Source organism: Taudactylus pleione, unplaced genomic scaffold, assembly GCF_031769625.1.
Source record: "Taudactylus pleione unplaced genomic scaffold, aTauple2 ptg000355l, whole genome shotgun sequence".
Classification (NCBI taxonomy): domain Eukaryota; kingdom Metazoa; phylum Chordata; class Amphibia; order Anura; family Myobatrachidae; genus Taudactylus; species Taudactylus pleione.
This window is the reverse complement of record NW_028284756.1, coordinates 893,757-912,926: the sequence shown is the minus strand read 5'-3', so window position 1 is coordinate 912,926 and position 19,170 is coordinate 893,757.

Sequence of the window (19,170 nt, the reverse complement as noted above, 5' to 3'; positions counted from 1 at the left end):
AGAGAGCGCTTAGCCTGACAGACACTTCCTGTAGGAAATTGTGTATTCATTGGTAATAAGGTGACTTGTGAATGATTATTTTTCAAATCTATTTAAAATGCAAAATTGATTTTCTTTTAAGTTTAAGTTTCCATTACATTTTATCCAATATTTGGGCCAAGTACAAATTATTATTCTCATCAATATATATCTGAATTTACTAATAAATTCATAAATATACATTAACAATTTATGTCAAAATCTTCTTCATGTCCGATCATATTCCCCAGAGCCGTAACTAGACTTTTTGGTGCCCTGTGCCAGAGAGAGCATTGGTGCCCCCCCCTTCCCTATTTTTTAAATAAGGACATAAGATAGTGCACTTGAAAACGGACCATGGCCTCATGGGGAAGGGCCAGGGAAGAGATAGGGGAGGCCAGGAGATGCTGGGGATAAAAGAAGAGGAAGCTACAAGTGAGACAGAGAATAAACAGGAAAACTGACAGGTCCAAACAGCGCCCCCTGCCCTGTGGTGCCCTGTGCCATGGCACTGATCGCACTACCCTAGTTACAGCCCTGATATTCTCTCTCACTAGATTAACATTCATAACGGATCCATCTTCTAAAAAGACAATTCATATTAAGAATGGTTAGATTTTTATTTGGTATTATTATAAGTATTAATAATCATTACTTACAAAGGATCTTTTTCAGAAATTGCTATAACTCACTCTTTCCTTAGTACATAAGTGCATCTTTTCACAGCGCGTCTCTATTACCATAGCAATTCGGCTCAAAATTGCAGTTGCGACTCCCTACACCTAGGGTGCCAGGACAGGGGTTGGTCGAGGTATGCAGATGCTGCCATAATACATTTGCGATTGCGCAAATGTGCTAGTTTGGAGGGAAATGATGTGTACTCAACCCTCGGTGCCAGTTGCACACTGGTGATGGCAGCCCTGGGCCGCATCTGATTTGCCGAATGCATCTAAGACTAGGGGGTCTATTCATGATGTAAATTATCGGGGTCTGAATGGATCCCGATAATTAACATTCTAACTAGCAGTGGACGCCAGAGCAATTCATCATTTCTCCGGCACAGAGACAGCTGATGCATAAAACAGCTGTCCCCGTGAGCGGCTTCACTGCTCCGAAAGGAGCAGTGACACTAGTGCACATGTGTGACCTACAGGTCACACATGCGCACAAGAACCCTGATGTCTGGCGGAAGGAGCCGGACATGGGCAAAGGGTTCCGAAAGGATCCCTCTTCGCAACCAGGTACTCCTGGAAGGAGCAGGGTAGCAGGTACGCTTCTGCAATCAAGCTCAGAAAATATTGTTTTTTTCGGAACTTGATGAATTCTGTCCCCATACTAATGTATGGGGACAGCGAGCCATTCCACCAGAGGAAGGTAAGTAGGAGATATCTGTGATACTAGTGTATGGGGACAGCGAACCATTCCACCAGAGGAAGGTAAGTAGGAGATATCTGTGATACTAGTGTATGGGGACAGCGAGCCATTCCGCCAGAGGAAGGTAAGTAGGAGATATCTGTGATACTAGTGTATGGGGACAGCGAGCCATTCCACCAGAGGAAGGTAAGTAGGAAATATCTGTGATACTAGTGTATGAGGACAGCGAGCCATTCCGCCAGAGGAAGGTAAGTAGGAGATATTTGTGATACTAGAGTATGGGGACAGCGGGCCATGCCTCCAGAGGAAGGTAAGTAGGAGATATCTGTGATACTAGTGTATGGGGACAGCGGGCCATTCCGCCAGAGGAAGGTAAGTAGGAGATATCTGTGATACTAGTGTATGGGGACAGCGGGCCATTCCGCCAGAGGAAGGTAAGCAGGAGATATTTCTGATCCCAGTGTATGGGGACAGCTGGCCATGCCGCCAGAGGAAGGTAAGTAGGAGATATCTGTAATACTAGTGTATGGGAACAGCGGGCCATTCCGCCAGAGGAAGGTAAGTAGAAGATATCTGTGATACTAGTGTATGGGGACAGCGGGCCATTCCACCAGAGGAAGGTATGTAGGAGATATCTGTGATACTAGTGTATGGGGGCAGCGAGCCTTTCCACCAGAGGAAGGTATGTAGGAGATATCTGTGATACTAGTGTATGGGGGCAGTGAGCCTTTCCACCAAATGAAGGTATGTAGGAGATTTCTGTGATATATCCTGCTTTACCTTCTTGATGAATGGCCCGCTAACTGAATTTTTACAAATGCCAGTTCATTTTCACCTGCTTTTAATGAATAGGCCCCAACTTCAGCTATGTAAATTTAGTATAACTGCTGCGGCGATGATAAATTATAATACAGTGTTCCTTTATTATAAAATAAAGCATGTTTCCTACTCTGTTGAGAAGGAGACAACTGCGGATATGTTAATTAGTATATACAGTAAAAAAGTTATAATTGCATCTTGTTCAGTTGGCATTTAACAGACTTGAAGCGACTAGATTACTTTTTACTTAGACTTTTGTGCCATTTACTGTAATGAGTATGAGCTGTATACAGAGGGCTATATTAATAATTTGGAGAGCCAGGGCACTTAAGACAAGGGGACCATCCACTCTCCTCTGCCTCTCCCCCTTTTGTCAACACTTATCCTCTGTCCCATGCCCACTTGTTATAGGGCCTGTCCCCACTCGTTGTTTAGCCCGTCCCACTCCTCTGGCCCTGATAGAGAGTTAAATCCTGGGTATTGGTTTGTTCAAATTCATGCTCAGACAGGAATGTGCACATGTTGATAAGAAGTTGTATGCGTCTATTGTCAGAAGTGTTGGAGAGGTATCAACAAGTTTCTGAGATGCAAGGTCGCTATAATTATTCTCAGAGATAATGAGCAGAATCTTTTAATAATGTGTCAAATAATATTTAATACTAGTATTTGATTACCAATAATACAATGCTACCCCCTGGCGTTAATACAAATATAATTTACAGTGTGTTCCTGACTTAATCAAATCAGCCCATATGCATGCCTAAAAATTATAAGATAACTATGAAGAAGCTATATAAATGTTTGACATGCCTAATATAGCTAGAGTATTGTTTGTCTGCTTGCTCTCCGGCAGTAACGCTCTCCTATCCAGATAGGCTGGTTACCTGACAACTAGCTTTTATCAGCCCGTAAAAAACTACACCGGACTGCACAGTGCAGCAGTGTGTTCTGGCTGGGGAGGAGAGGAGGGGGAGAGCCCTGACAGATGGGGGCCTGGGGCACTGTGCCCCCCCTTAACCCAGCTCTGTCTGTACGATGTATTTACTCATCTACTCCTGTTACTTGCAAGCGGAGGGAGGCGCACCGCTGCATTTGTGGTCAACTCTGCATTGGCAGCAAATTGCAATTTTTTCCCAATGCGCATTTTCCATTTGCGCAAACTGCGTCCAACCTATATGATGAATTGAGTGTTTTTCAGGGTACACACTATATGATATATAGTGTGTACCCAGCTTAAGATAACGGGGATACCTTCTTCTGGTTCGTAAAGGTCTATATTACTCATTCAAACAGTCAGAATTGCACATGTTAATAGCATAAAGTACACAGTTATGTATTTCTAGATGAATTACCTGTTATAACTTACGATATACTGATAAACTATCAATATTGGAACATTAAAAACATTTTCCTAATTGGATCATTGGCTTCTAAGGCAAGAGAATGATAAATAAAATGTAGTCTAGTCTTTGATTTAATATAGAAAAAAATATACAGCGCTGGCTTCCAATATTATTTTCTTTTCACATTTATCAGGGATTAGGACTGTGATTATTTTTCTGCAGTTTCTACAATTAAAAAAAAAAAATCACCTAGCACTGACTGCTAGGTGAGATACCACTTTATAGCTCTAGGCGGGTGATATCCAAGTCCAGGAAGGTTATTGGCTAACTGCACATATTAACATTGAAAACACTGATTCCAGGGACTGTTGGCATGCAAATCCTCCTCCTCAAGCTGCAGATAATGGCTCCAAACACATGGGACACATATTGCCTGGCAAGCCTTCCAAAGTAAGTGACCAACACCTTGAATGAGTGCTGGGGCATCATTATACATATCAATGCGGAACATTGCCAGGATTAGATACTTCCTCTCCCTCTATGCTAAAAAAAAAACTTGTAAAATCATCTCACCTTGACTATTGCAACGTAATTGTTGCTGGTCTTCCTCTCTTCCATCTCTTTCTTCTTCAATTTCTACTTAATGCTGCTGCTAGACTGATCTTTATTTCACACCACCTTGCTTCTGTCCTCCCACTTTGCAAATGCCTCCACTGGCCTACAAAACCCTTCAGAATGCAATGTAGACTTCTCACCCACACCTACAAAGGCCCTATTTACTACAATCTGCATTTAAAATGCAGTTGTATTGTGATATTTCTGATAAATTTGCATTGCGAATTTAGGAAATATCACAGGAATTTATTAAAAATCCCTTGCAGGGACAGAGCTTGCGATAAAGCTCTGTCCCTGCGAATCCCGTCTGCACACTTCTCCCTGTATTGGTTTCTGTGTGGCATAATGTAAACTGGGGGCACTACAGTGTATTTAACACCCTTGTGATGCTGGGAGTATTTGCGCATTATACTTTTTAATAACATCGCCAGCATATCTTATTGGTCATTTTATTAGTGGGGGCCCCCACAAGTTAGTTGCTCTGGGGCCCCCACAAAACTTAATCTGGTCCTGCTCTAAAGCAGGGCCCTCCCTCCTCCCGTTTTATACCTCCCCACTATGTTTTGAATGCCTATGCCAATATATATGTATATGTAAGTATGTAGGTGCCTAAGTATTTATGTATATATACACTGGTTACTCGTCTACTATGTCTACCCTGCTTTTTGTATTAGAGTTTTGTACAGCACTGCAGAATTTTGTAGCACCCTATAATTAAATACTTATAATAATATGATATCAACACAGGAGAAATCATTCAGATAATGGGTTAATATTGTTAGTTAGGGGTATATTTACTAAAGTGAGAGTTTTTTTAAATAGAGATGTTGCCCATAGCAACCAATTAGATTTTAGCTAATATCTTCTGAAAGGTGCTAGTTAAATGTTAAGTATAATCTGATTGGTTGCTATGGGCAACATCTCCAATTCTAAAAACTCTCACTTTAGTAAATATAACCCTTAGAGGTAAATTTACTAAAGTGAGAGTTTTTAGAAGTGGAGATGTTGCCCATAGCAACTAATCAGATTCTAACTATTATCTTCTAGTAGGTGCTAGTTAAATGTTAAGTAGAATCTAAAAACTCTCACTTTAGTAAATATACCCTTAGGGTAAACCTTTTCTGCCTGCCTTGACCTTGGTTTATTTATTTTAATAACATTAATAGTTATTTATAAAGCACCAGCCATTGTGTTATTGCTTATTGACTACTATTCAAGCCTTGCCCTTTTGCATAGTCAGTAAGTTCACATTATGCTTAATGAGGCTGTTTTTAGTGAATACGAAACTGTGATCTATCAATTCCCTGTGCAGCTTCTTAGTGTAAAGCAGGGTTCTCGCTAGACACTGCACATCAAATTTACAAAGCGCCAGTTCCAACTCATTGGACTGTTGGGGGGATGAGGGGTGTAGAATGTTTGTATCGTGTTCTAAAGCTTTAAACTAATCATTTCAAATAAGAGCACTTTACAGTATTAATAGATTAAAAGACACAAAATGACTGCTTTACCTATGGGCAATTGGTGAAGTACTACTGTATTTCACTTTATATACAGAGCAGTTTAATCAAGATATTTAAAATATTGAATCTGACCATGGCCAATCCTCAGATGGCAGCCTTATTTATGACAATGTAATTTTCAGCAATTCACCATGTTGTAAAAATGTCGTAACTCCCTGACATTCAGAAATACTGCCACTGTAACGTGAGTTATGCAAATTAGTTGGTTACATTACATCTATGCTGGAGACTATTATGGTGAGATTTAAAGTCCTATTGGCAGGGTACACTGTCATTTTGTTACACCTATTTAGTTAAATCGCTCAGCTTACTAGTGAGAAATATGATTACTTTCGAACTTGCTTGCGGTGAAAAGTACATTTGGTTCTCACACACATGGCTTCCCTGTGTTTCTGCAGCCCCATGCAGGGCATCAGCAGGCAATTAGCACGATGTTAATGCTCACATCCAGCTTTTTAACTGAACATATCTCCCTGCTGCATTAAGTATTTCAGACATATTTAAAGAACAATTTGTTTAAAGATAAACTTTGCAACCCTATCAGTTAAATTCTATCAGCTCTCGAAAGGAATACATACCTCGGTTGTATCCTCTTCATAGTAGCATTCATATAAGAAGAGAACACGCTACAGGGGCCTCCCTCAGCCTTAGCAGAGTGGGTGTATCAAGGGATGTAAGTTCATTCCAGGCCCCTGGAGACAAGATAGATAGTGGTATCACCCCCCTGCTCTGGTGGCTGCAGCTTGCTCCTGACTCCCAGTGTCTCTCCAGCCCCCCAGTGTTTCTCCAGCTCCCCCCAGTGTCTCTCCAACCAGTCCTCTTCTCTCTCCACCCCCCACAATGTCTTTCATCCAGTCCCCATATGTCCCTCCAACCAGCCCCCTTCTGTCTCTCCAGCCTCCCTCCCAGTGTATCTCTAGCTAGAACCCTTCTGTTTCTCCAGCCAGACCTCTTCTGTCTCTCCAGACCCCCTGTGACTCTCCAGTCAGTCCCTTTCTGTCTCTCCAGACCCCCCCCAGTGTTTTTCCATCAAGCCCCCTTCTGTCTTTCCAGTCTCCCTCTGACCCACCAGCCAGCCCCTTCTGTCTCTCCAGCCAGCCTGTGCATCCCTCTGGCTCCAGTCCACAGACACTAACCTCTCCTGAGTCTTCTACCTGAGCCTGCTTTTCTTTGTCCGCGCCTTCTCTGAATTTCAGGCACCGCATTGCAAATCTTCAGGCACTGCCGGCAGTTGGTGTAATAAAGTTTTTTTTTATTATTGCAACTTGCAATAAAAAAAATGTATTACACCAGCCACTGCCTGCGGTTCCTGAAGACAAGGATCCATGTATAACTGTTGCCTATGCTTCTGCAGTGATCAGCAGGGCGCAGGCAATGGTTATAGATGAATTTATCTGCATTCCCCTTGTCACTGGATGTAATCCCTGGTGCCCCCATGACATCTGGTGCCCAGAGGCCAATGTCTCCTCTGCCTCTGGGAGTTACAGACTCAGTTGCACACAGATGTACAAGTGTATCAAATTAATCAGCACAGTCTGCTGGTGCATCCTAGTCACAACACATTGCGACTTAGATGCATTTTCGGCAAAACCAGAAGCCCAGCGCTAGCAGAGTCTCACAGGACCTGGCATGCCGAGAGTGGGTTTTTGGTGTGACTGTAAAGACACATCTGTATAGGATTAAATTATGATGCCTAGCATATAGTAAGATTATAAATGAGAAAATATATATTTTTTAAATAAACAATTACAGTATATAGTCTCCCCAACCCTAATTGTGTATGATCTAATGTGGTTTTAATAAGGTACTTTGCTCCTTGCAGGAGATGTGGGTGAATGGGTAAACTTATAGTCACTTATTTGTCACTTATATAGTTTTTTCTGTCACCCTTATATTCCTGATGTATCGCACAGGAGTGATATCAAAATATATTTGCAATTAACCCCTGTCTTAGAGACAGTTGTGTAAGTCTCTTAACATAGATACAAATGGTGCTGGGAGATATGCAAATGTAGCACTCGGTGTAATGCCGTGGGAACACTGCACCACACTAGTCACTATTATCGAGCATGACAGAGCTCTTAGTAGTTAGAGTCACGTATATTTAGAACCCTCTCGGTATTAGCACATATGACTATCACTGAGACACATAGTAAGATTGCTTATTTCAAGACATAAGGGGTATAACATGCACCGCTATAGAAAGCACTATATAAGTGACAAATGTATGCATCACTATAACTACATTAGAGATTAATGAGAATTACTTCCCAACCAATAATCCTAGTATGTGTACCCAATGATAGAACTACTTTGAATACACTTTAGGGACGTATCTCATTATTTTTGTCTCATTAATTTCTAGTATTTCGAACATCACTTGAGAACTGGCAATACAATAATATTATAAACATATAAGAGACTCCATGTGATTTAATATAAATTCACTAATATTGAAGATAATTTTTGACTGCCATATCTGAGGCTATCATATATATACCTGTATAATTAGCCACTCTTACTACACATGGTACGTACAAGGAATTATATATTATTAACTTGCCATAACTACTTTACTGTGACGTAGTATTGGGGATATAAGTGCGTCGCTTCTTTTAATCACATTTCTTTATTTCATACACACTTCTATACCTTCCCCTTTAGAATGTAAGCTCTCACGAGCAGGACCCTCATCCCTCATGTGCTTCTCCTCCCCCTACTTATAATATAATTTACTCCTAACTCCGCACAATGACACCTAACACCTGGTTGATCATGTCCTGCTGCTTGTGTTGTGCATCAATGTGTATAAACCATGTCCTTGTCCTGCATTGTTTTGTATTACTATTAACTGTTTTTCTTGTGTGCTCATTTATGTACTGTGTAAGGCGCTGCTGAACCTTTGTGGCACCATATAAATAAAGGATAATAATAATAATAATAATAATAATAATAATAATAATAATAATAATAATAATAAACCCATTTTCGCTGTTTTTTGTATCAAACTATTTAATATTGAACAATTAAAGTTATATTTTAATTTTCATGTGCACCATTAGGGACATTTCAACCCTTTCTTCTCCCTTTTCTTGTAACCATATTATAGATGTACATGGTAGCACCCCTCACTGATGATATTGATTTATTGAAGATAAAGATAAGCTATGAGGGTCCTCATTCTCCTTGTTAGGAATAATTCTTGTGTGACTAGATATACAGTCTGTTGGTCCTTGTAAACTTATAGTCACACACAGCCACACCTCTTCCCAGCATCAGTGAGGCGACACAGAGACAGCTGGGCCCATGACAGCAGGTGTGCTGCCCTGCAACAACACACTAGGGAGAATAGAAAGGCCTCTGAGGAGCTGAGTGCCTGGCCACTGGCAACATAACTGTGTGCAAGGGTAGGGCCTTGACCCCATAGGCGGCCTGGGCCCCGAAGCCGTTGTACCCCTCCTGCACCTACTTGGTTGGGTGAGTTAATGATATGTACTACTACATACAATGGTGGAAAGGAGGGATTCATTAGCCCTTGAACTAGAATAGCAACCCAGTAGTAGTCGAGCAATTCATGCAAGTTTCTTGCTATCCTTTAAGCATTCTGTTTCAGGAAGACTCCTGCTCTGCTGGCTTTTTGCCCTACTCCTAATTTTGTGCAGTGTGTAGCTGTATTCCTCTCATTCTATGGGGCAGATGTACTAAGCTCTAGAAAGTGATAAATTGCAGAGTGATAAACTACCAGCCAATCAGCTCCTAACTGTCATTTTTCAAACACAGCCTGTAACATGACAGTTAGGAGCTGAGTGGCTGGTAGTTGATCACTCTCCAAATTATCACTTTCCAGAGCTTAGTACATCTCCCCCTTTATGTCTTGCTGCTGCTTCTATGAGCTGTGTGTAGTCCTCAGCAGCCTTCCCCTTATTGATCACAGATCCCATGATAAGAGGGGCCTGGTAGAGGAGGGAACTCCTATTTTCTCCCAATTACAAGCTGCAGACCTGGAGAGGCCTATTATTCCATTCTGGTAAGCTGATTGTTTGGGTTGAAACATCTTTCTTTCTGAATTTAAGGATGAATTTCTATACATCCGTATCAACTGAAGATGAGTTGTATTTAAGTTATATATAAGCTGTTTTTTTCCATTATCTTGTGACAGTAAGGAAATTAACTATTTATATCAACAAGCCTCCAGATTCTAAAAGTCTATTCCTATTACAAGTTGCTTTGACGAGTTAAGGGTTAAGGCCCCCATACATCAGAGATTGATTGCAGCAATCGTGCAATTTGCAATCGATTGTGTATAAAAATCTTTCCCTTTTTCAATTGATTGTGGCAATTCTGCAATCGATAGAAAAAGGGAAAGATTTTTATACACAATCGATTGCAAATTGCACGATTGCTTCAATCAATCTCTGATGTATGGGGGCCTTTACAGTACCTGGGTAATGATTTAGCTGTTTGACCAAGGCTCTGTATGTGTTGAGTTTGTATCTTCTCCCCATGTTTGTATGGGTATCCTCTAGGTGATTCGGGTTCCGCCTGAGAAAGAAACACACCACAGTACAATTCGGTTAACTGACTTTGTATAAAATGGAGCTGTATGTGTGTGTATATAAATTTAGATAGTAAGCTCCAAAGGGGCAGGAATTGGCCTGAATGATACATTTTCTCTGTACTGTGCTGTGTAACCTGGTGGAACTATATAAATAAACAATAATAACACATGGGAAATATATTTTGCAATCTTATGTGTTGAACTTAAGGGCGATACAGTGAAATAATTGCAACTAAATATTCTGTATGTGTTTTGTCAATGGAAACAAAATGACTAATTACTTGCCAATTCTCCAGTGTTTGCTCCACCTCTCGCAAAGGAGTTCAATTAGAATATTACAGTTCGAAGGAAGAGAACAGCAGTCTAGCTGGCCCAAGCCATCCGTTCTCTGTATTTATCCATCAATCCTCCTGCCAGTAGTTTAATTTTAATGAGTCTGTTCTTACCCAAGATGACTATAATACCCCATTTTGTCAAATGTCATTCCGTACTATAATTCTACCATGCAACTAAGCATTACTAGAATATAAAGCTGCAGAGCTGTGTAGTTACTGCCATGGCTTCATCTGTTTCACCTCTCTGCACCTAGAAAAAGTTTCCTCCTGTTACATTATAATCTGCCCAAAAAAAAGTATTTTATTCAGTCTGGGTACATTCTATATGACGGTGCGACCCAGCGATGCAGTGATGCAATGTAATAATAGAATTGGTATGATATGCCGGTCCCTTCGGTGTCACAAATGAAAAAATTAGCACCACCTGTTGATCTTTTAAAATGTGTGATCCAGTAATGAATACACCAACTAGGAGATCTGGAAAACATGCACTGTTAGGGGTGCACTGATATAGGCTGTTTATAGGGTCAATTATTAATACTGTATAATAATACACTATCCAGTGCATAATCAGACTAATCTGTACATATTTGTTCAGGGCAGTGTAAGGTTCTTTTGCTGCTCCCCCCAGACTCAAATGATCTGGAATGGAGCCCATGTCTGAAATAAAAACATTCAGCTCCGGCAGGATGGCCCAACTTTCACATATAATGGCTTACTGTGATTGCTGGTCCTGTATATGTCAGAATTATTACATACACTATACTTCGTATGATGTATATTATAGCTAGTTAAGTGCTGATTATGCCTTCTTTATGGACTGGCCACACTTGCTTTAAAATCAAGAATTTGGAAAACCCCCACTAGAAATCCTGCATTTGCCCTTGTCCATGACATCTGATAAATAAAAGGGAGTGGAGTCTCTAAAGAGCAATCACTAAAGGGAAATCCTGTAATGTCACCATGACTTGGGAGTGGAGATGGACCTGTGGTCTGTCATCTACATTTCTAGTAGGTGAGCTTGCATGACACAGACTGACCCTACAACATAAGTACAGTGCACTTCTGAATGGAGTATAAAATGTCGCTATACATCTAACCCACAGGTTCTTAAACTCGGTCCTCAGGACCCCAAACAGTGCATGTTTTCCAGGTATCCTCACAGAATTGCAAGTTAAATAATTAGTTCCACCTGTGGATCTTTTAAAATGTGTCAGGTGAGTGATGAATACACCTGTGCACCTGCTAGGTAATCTGGAAAACGTGACCTGTGTGGGGTCCTGGGGACCGGGTTTGAGGACCACTGATCTAACAAAAAGAGGCCACTACTAATTCAAAATTGACCATTTTAGCATAAACATTTTTTACCATAAACACATTAATATACATCATATGAATGATTTAAGGGCTTTAATTAAAAAAAAAATCAACATTTCCCTATTTTTTTGGGGACTGGGACCGCTATTAGATTTTCTAGTCAAAGCATGAACACACACTCTCCACTGAAGAACTTCTTATGTAATAATACTTTTTTCTTCAACTGTGTGCTTTCTATTAACCAAAGTATAGAATTGTATAACATTGTCATTAAAGCATGGCAGCCATTTTGTTGCCTGTGCCAATATTTATGTTAGTGAAGCTGTTCAATGATTTGATTCAATAGACGCTAGTGGCATGACGAAGGCTGTGGCATTAGGGCCTAAGTGATGTCACTAGTGCCCAGTAAATTATCTGTCTCTACTGGAGGCAGATGATAGGTTCACTGTAATTTATGTCCCCCTAAGTGTGCCATGTACATCAGAAGAGTACAGAAAAGCAATGCGACAAATTGAGTTTATACAAATAAATAATGATCTCTCAGAACAACCCAAAATAGATCAATGGGGTCACTGGTAAACTAAAAACAAAATAGAAGGGTGCAACCCTGCAAAATATATCAATAGCAAAAACTGTAAGCTAAATACAACAAAATGAAAGGTTATTATATGAGAGTTCAGGCTGCACAGATAAGGTCATTATAATATAGGGAATAACTGGTGAGAGGACCAACAATTCCATATTCATCTGTTTAGAAGTTCGTAGAACATAGTGTTTGAACTTTGTTTTATTTATATATTTTGTGCATCCCGAGGATGACAACATGGATGATGGTGTACTGTACACGATGTCATGTATAGTCTATACCACAGGTTCTCAAACTCGGCCCTCAGGACCCCAAACAGTGCATGTTTTCCATGTCTCCTCACAGAATCATAAGTGAGATAATTAGCTCCACCTGTGGATCTTTTAAAATGTGTCAGTGAGTAATGACTACACCTGTGCTCCTGCTGGGTGACCTGGAAAATGTGACCTGTGTGGGGTCCTGAGGACCGAGTTTGAGAACCACTGGTCTATACTATATAAACTATGGGTTATATTAATAGAGTGTGATTTACGTGATCAGCGCAATCTTGACAATGAATGCTGTAAAATTAAAGTGGCAATAATATAAAAAGCAAATCCAGGTTTGTTTTGCCTTCTAAATGATTGCTGCTTTAAATATGCAGAATCTTTTTCCAGAAAAAACACATAAATTCATAAACCAAGCCGTATATAAGAAAAATAGCTTTTACCATGGTTCATGGTCATTGCTTTTTGAATGATGCCAGTAATATAATTTTATTAAAAAAAAAACAGAATAGCATCACTAAAAAAACACATTCTAATACTTGCAATTTATTTAGTGGTTCTTCAAGAACCATTTAAAACTGACATTGAACTTGGTGGCGTATTCTTAGTCTTTCTATGCATTTCAGGCAGTGCCGAAGGTTTTAACCCCTTTGCAATTTAGTTAATTTACACAGTGGAGCGTGTTTCCTTCATATAGTATTATATGAGCTTCCATCAGAATGTAACCGCCGGCATTAATATCCTTATAAAGCCTCATTACTCTCTCTCCTACACCTCCTCCTACCAAACTCCTTTACACATCTCTTCCTCATAAGCAAGCTTAAGTAAGTCTTGGAGTACATTAAAATAACAGCAGTGGGTAAGCCGGGGGTTAATGTGCTTCAAGACACGGTCCAATGGAGTTACTAGGCGATCTTTCCTGACAAATTACTGAAGTGAGAAATATAGGAGCGCCTGGGCTGGAATGATTTCTGAAAACTTTCCCCGTGCAAAATGTCCAAGTAGAAAAAAAGGAAACCCATTAGCAGAGCAAATTGTATTTTGTGCAGATAATTTACACATGAACACATTGCTGACTTTAGGTGCAGCTCCAAAGTGCATTCTGAAAAACCAGAGCCACTGCTGTTTTAGCCTTCCATCCAGGCGAATTTGGACTGTGTTGTGCTAGACACTGGGGTGAATTAGGGCAGTCATCTGCTGAAGCCAGATCATCTGTGTGCGATAAACATGATGGAAGTAATAGACACTGCATCACCTCCCTTTGGGAGAGGCAGTAGCATATCTATCATGGGTGCAGGGTCCATACGGGCCCCTAACATAAGCCCACACTGCTCTCCTGCACCCATTTACTTACCATTCGGTCACTGCAGCAGAAATCACCATGAAAATCTAATTTGTACCATTTTTCCAGAGGTATACATATGTGTGGTAGACACGTGCCCCCTCCTCTGATAAACACCCCAGGCATGACTATTTAATATGACTATAGGTTACTGCTGTTCTTAGTCCTATTCAGAGGCTTCACTGGGTCTCGGTGCGCACTTAACATTGCCCCCTGCGTGGCGGAGCTGCTTGCACCCAAAAAGGTGCTTCGGAGAAGCAGGGTTGTCCCGGGACCCTTTCAGCTCCTCCTATGTGACAGGGACTGAGTGCTGCAGGAGAATGTCACACTGTAGCACCCAGCTCCTGTCACTGAGGAGGAACTGGCATTTTGGTGTCACCCCGTGCGAGGGTGGCACCTGGGTGCGGCCCGCACCCACCACACCCCCATAGCGATGCGACTGGTCCTATTTGTAGAGTAGTCTGTATCTGCTGTAGCAGTGAACATTTTAACTATCCTACTGCTCTGAGTCCTATTTGTAGAGCAGCCTGTATCTATTGAGACAGGTTCAGGCAGGAGTGGTTCTGGTGGAAGGTGCAGGCTATGCAGGGAGTCGGAGGCTGACAAGGAGCTAGGGCAAGCATCGGAGCACAAGTCTAAGGTTTAGGAGAGCAGAAAACTCTCTCTCACAGCTGACACTGTGAACACATTGCACTGGCAACTACAGGGCACTCCAAACACCCTTAAGTACCCAGTAATGGAACATGATAGGCCAGAGAGAGCAGGTGACCCACAGACTATTGGCCTGCTATGTCACATGGCCAAAGACAACATGGTGCCCAGACAGCCGTGACGCGAAGAAGCCACTAGACTTACCCTTGCCAGGGTGGCCCAATGCTGGCAGACCTCTGCATACATGCAATGCCAGTTTCTACATGCCAGCTCCCCTGCCAGAAGGACCGTGCCACAGCGCCCTCACCGGTAAGGACCGCAAACCTCCACGCCGTGAAACCCTGGTCATGACAAGAATATTTCACCATACGGGAGATGTACTAAGCCTGGAAGAGTGAAAAAGTGGAGAGTGATAAAATAACAACCCATCAGCTCCTAACTGTCATGTTGCAGGCTGTGGGGTCTATTTTCTAAGCAGTGTTGGGAGTGTTAATATTAAAATGAACCTCTATATACCCCTGCCAGTACCTTCTAAAACCCTTCCTATAAACCTCTAAGGATGACGCTAATTTGCGTACGCAGTCATACCATAAATAAAGACTTAGACGTGGAATGTGTGGTTCCAAAGCACAAGTGATATTCAGGTAAAAGTTCAGACAGTTACACGCAATTGATCAAGACACAATTTAGGCGCAAAAGGAAATTATACAGACCCCAAGTACAGTATACATACGCAGGCGCTTCCGGGCCCGGAGATAGGCATTAGCAAGAGACCCCTAGTCATACAGCGTTCAGCATGAAGACTGAGAACCAGCGTTCGTGCACTCATATTTATACCCCCCCAGAATAAACAGGACAATAGGGAAGTCTGTTGCTGATATCATTGGTTCCCAAGGGAGAAGCATCTGTTACAGCACATTTAACAGGCTGGTTCAAATAGACTCTCCCTGCCTCTAACAGCTGGGGGTCTTCTTCTTCACACCCCCTGCAGCATCCTAAACAGTTGTTCCTAAAATGTACATTTTGTTGCTTGTAGGCTCTGCGATCCATAACTTGAGTTTGCATGATGCGATCTCCTCACCGATAACACCGGAATACTGTAAAAAGAATATGCATCAGTACAACTCCAAACACGACTTGTTTAGCATGTATAATACCTTAGTTATCAAATATCTTTATTTCTCAGCATTTAACTAACTGAACCAACTTAAATCATACACTTTAGAGCTTATGGAACCTTATGTGTGAATATGTAATGTGTGGGTATTCGGGGTTTGATATAAGGATGCTAGTTATTAATGGGTGAGATTTAAGTGCATAATTGCTCATACACGAAGTGAACATCCAGCAGTGTGGATTGCTGAGGGTTGCAGTTCCACATGCCCTCTGTCAGCAGGCCCCCACCTGTCCTGTGTTCAAAGGAAAAAACATCTTCTGTTCTCCTAGACTCTTGTGTGAACTGTGAATCAAGCTGTGAAGTTGGGGACATCCTGTCTGTGTGTGGGGCTAAGACCTGTTTAGGAGTCAGACAAATCCAATTGTGTAGATCAATACCTGAATTATATTACAATTGCCACAACTATACTTTATCTGCATCCAGGGATTCCCAATTTGTATGTAAAAATACCCATTGTCTATTCTATTTACTTTTACTCAGAAAGCTTGTTTTTCCAGTTGCACTTGGTAGATTAACAAAAACATTGCCATCTGTTCTTAGCTCCTGAGTTGTAACTTGAATTGACGCTGGTCACAAAATGGCGTCTTGCGATCTCATTTCCAAAATGGAGTCTTGCGGCCATTCGCGAAGATGGCATCGCTGCGATTAAATTTTAAACTGAACTTGTCTCAGCCAATTATTCAGCTTCGACAGGAGACAGAGTGAAAAGTGATAATAAAGTGATAAGGTGCCAGCCAATCAGCTCCCAACTGTCATCTCACAGGCTGTGTTTGCAAAATGATAGTTGAGAGCTGATTGGCTGGCACCTTATCACTTTCTTATCACTTTTCACTCTGTCTCCTAACACTGCTTAGTAAATAGATCCCACAGTTTGAAACATGTCAGTTGGGAGCTGATTGGTTGGTACTTTATCACTCTCCACTTTATCATTTTCCAAGGCTTAGTGCATCTGCCCCTTTCTTCCTTACTTGACATCACCAGGTTTCTGTTATCAGCTGATGCTTACCATACTTTTCAGTAGTACAACTGACTGATGTTTACTTTTCAACTGGCTGATGTTTCCTTTTCTAAGATTATTTTACTGAAGTGACTATGGTATCTTATACCTGCACAAAGCCTGCTCTCCTTGTATAATGGTGCATTTAAAACTGCATCAAAATGAATGACACCCTCATTACTTTTTATAAGTGGCAACACTGTGTAAAAGGTCTATCAGTAATCACTTCTGAGGTGCAATTATCATTACTTTCGATAGAGTACTTTTGACTCAATTTAAGTGCACAGTATCCCATGACAGAAACTACTATCACCACTAGTATGTGACTCAGGGGTCTATTTACTAAGCAGTGTTAGGAGACAGAGTGAAAAGTGATCAGAAAGTGATAAGGTGCCAGCCAATCAGCTCCCAACTGTCATCTCACAGGCTGTGTTTGAAAAATTACAGTTGGGAGCTGATTGGCTGGCACCTTATCACTTTCATATCACTTTTCACTCTCAGTGAAAAATGACAAGAAAGAAAAATTGTGATGTGAGCACTCTGAAAAATATGAAATAATTAAAACATAACTTTTATTATACTTATTTTTGAAATACCTCATAGTAACATGAAAAAAGAAATGACATGCATAAACCATGACTTGACAAACAAGGGTAAAAACATTGAAATGTTTTAGCGTGGGTATATTTATATGGATGGAATTACCTCCTATATTCAAGCACTAAAACAAATCTATCAGATGATATCAGTGAACATTGAAAGACATAAATTCTATAATACGGCCTCATAGGTATCATGTTCATAAACCAAGTCGGTATTTTGAATGTAATACACTACATCATCATCACCTCAATATGGTGAAACGCGCATTGGAGTAGGACAGGTGCCCGTGCATGCTCAGCGCGGGACACCCTAACACCAAGTTGGTATATCTGTGTGTCTCCCTGATCTTACACCTACCTGCATTTCTGTGATCCGTGTCATGGTGGGTGACGGCGGGCTACTTTGTGGATATTGGGCCTGATTCAGAGCCGCTCGTAAGCGGCCGCTCGTTCGTTCCGAGCGATGTTTGCACAACTGCGCATGCGTACGGATCGTAATACGCATGCGCGAACCAGTCAGTGCGGCCGAAAATCATTTGTTCGCTAAATAGCGAATACCTGCTATTTTGAGTGACAGGAGGAGGCGTATGTGGGTGGTAACGGGGGAAGGTGCTTGAAAACGGGGAGTGGAGATCAGAACGCAGGCGTGCTTAAAGGTCAAAATGGGCGTTTTATGGGTGTGCATAATTAATACAGCAGCGTCATTGACCACGTCACTGGGTTATTTTATAGTCAGAACTGCTCGCAAGGTTGCGGTAGGAAAAACCAACCACAAGAATAGCGAGCAGTTCATACGCTGGTCGATGTACTCGATTAATCTAATAAATAGCGGACATGACGTAGGATGCGAGCGGCCAGGGGGCGTAGTTTCCCAAAAAACAAACGCAAGTTTTGTTCGCTCGCTCAGACATAGAGGCGTGAACAGACCGCAAAGAGCGAACGGTTCATTTGAATAGCCACCCCTTTTTTCTGAATGAGCGAGCGCAAATAGCGTCCGGCTCTGAATCAGGCCCATTGTGCCCTATTTATCTCAATGTGATTGAATACTTGTAGTGGCTAATGCTACAAAGTATCCTATTGAAGCAATTTACGACTGCAGATTACTGCTAGGGAACACACGAGGTAACATCTACACCTCAATAGATATTCTCTTTTTTACTGTTCCTTTTTACATTATGCTCACACAATAAGACTTATAAGACTTATTATTTTACAGTCTTCTTGAAAAATTTTGTATTTTAGAGATCAGTCATAGAAACACACAGTCATAGAATTTATTCTACACCTAATCCATGTGTGAAAAAATGTGTGTCGATCGTTTTCATATATTATGCAGTCAGAACATATATTGAGCACTGCTTGGTACATTATTTATTATGTGTATGTGACATTCAGTGCCAGGCCACTGTACTATCGATATAATTACTACCTGGCGATTTATATGTGTAAAGCAGCATTTTCTATCTGTTTATAAATTACCATTTCACCTTAGTATCTATTAGTTACAATCCAGGGAGCCTAATCCAGTATTGCTCTATTTTTCTGATCGATTAGGGTTAGTACTCCTCTTATTAGGTGCCCTATGCTATGTAGTATGACACCTAAAAGCAGAAAGGAATACCTGAGTAACATATCACTCACTCTTTGGTT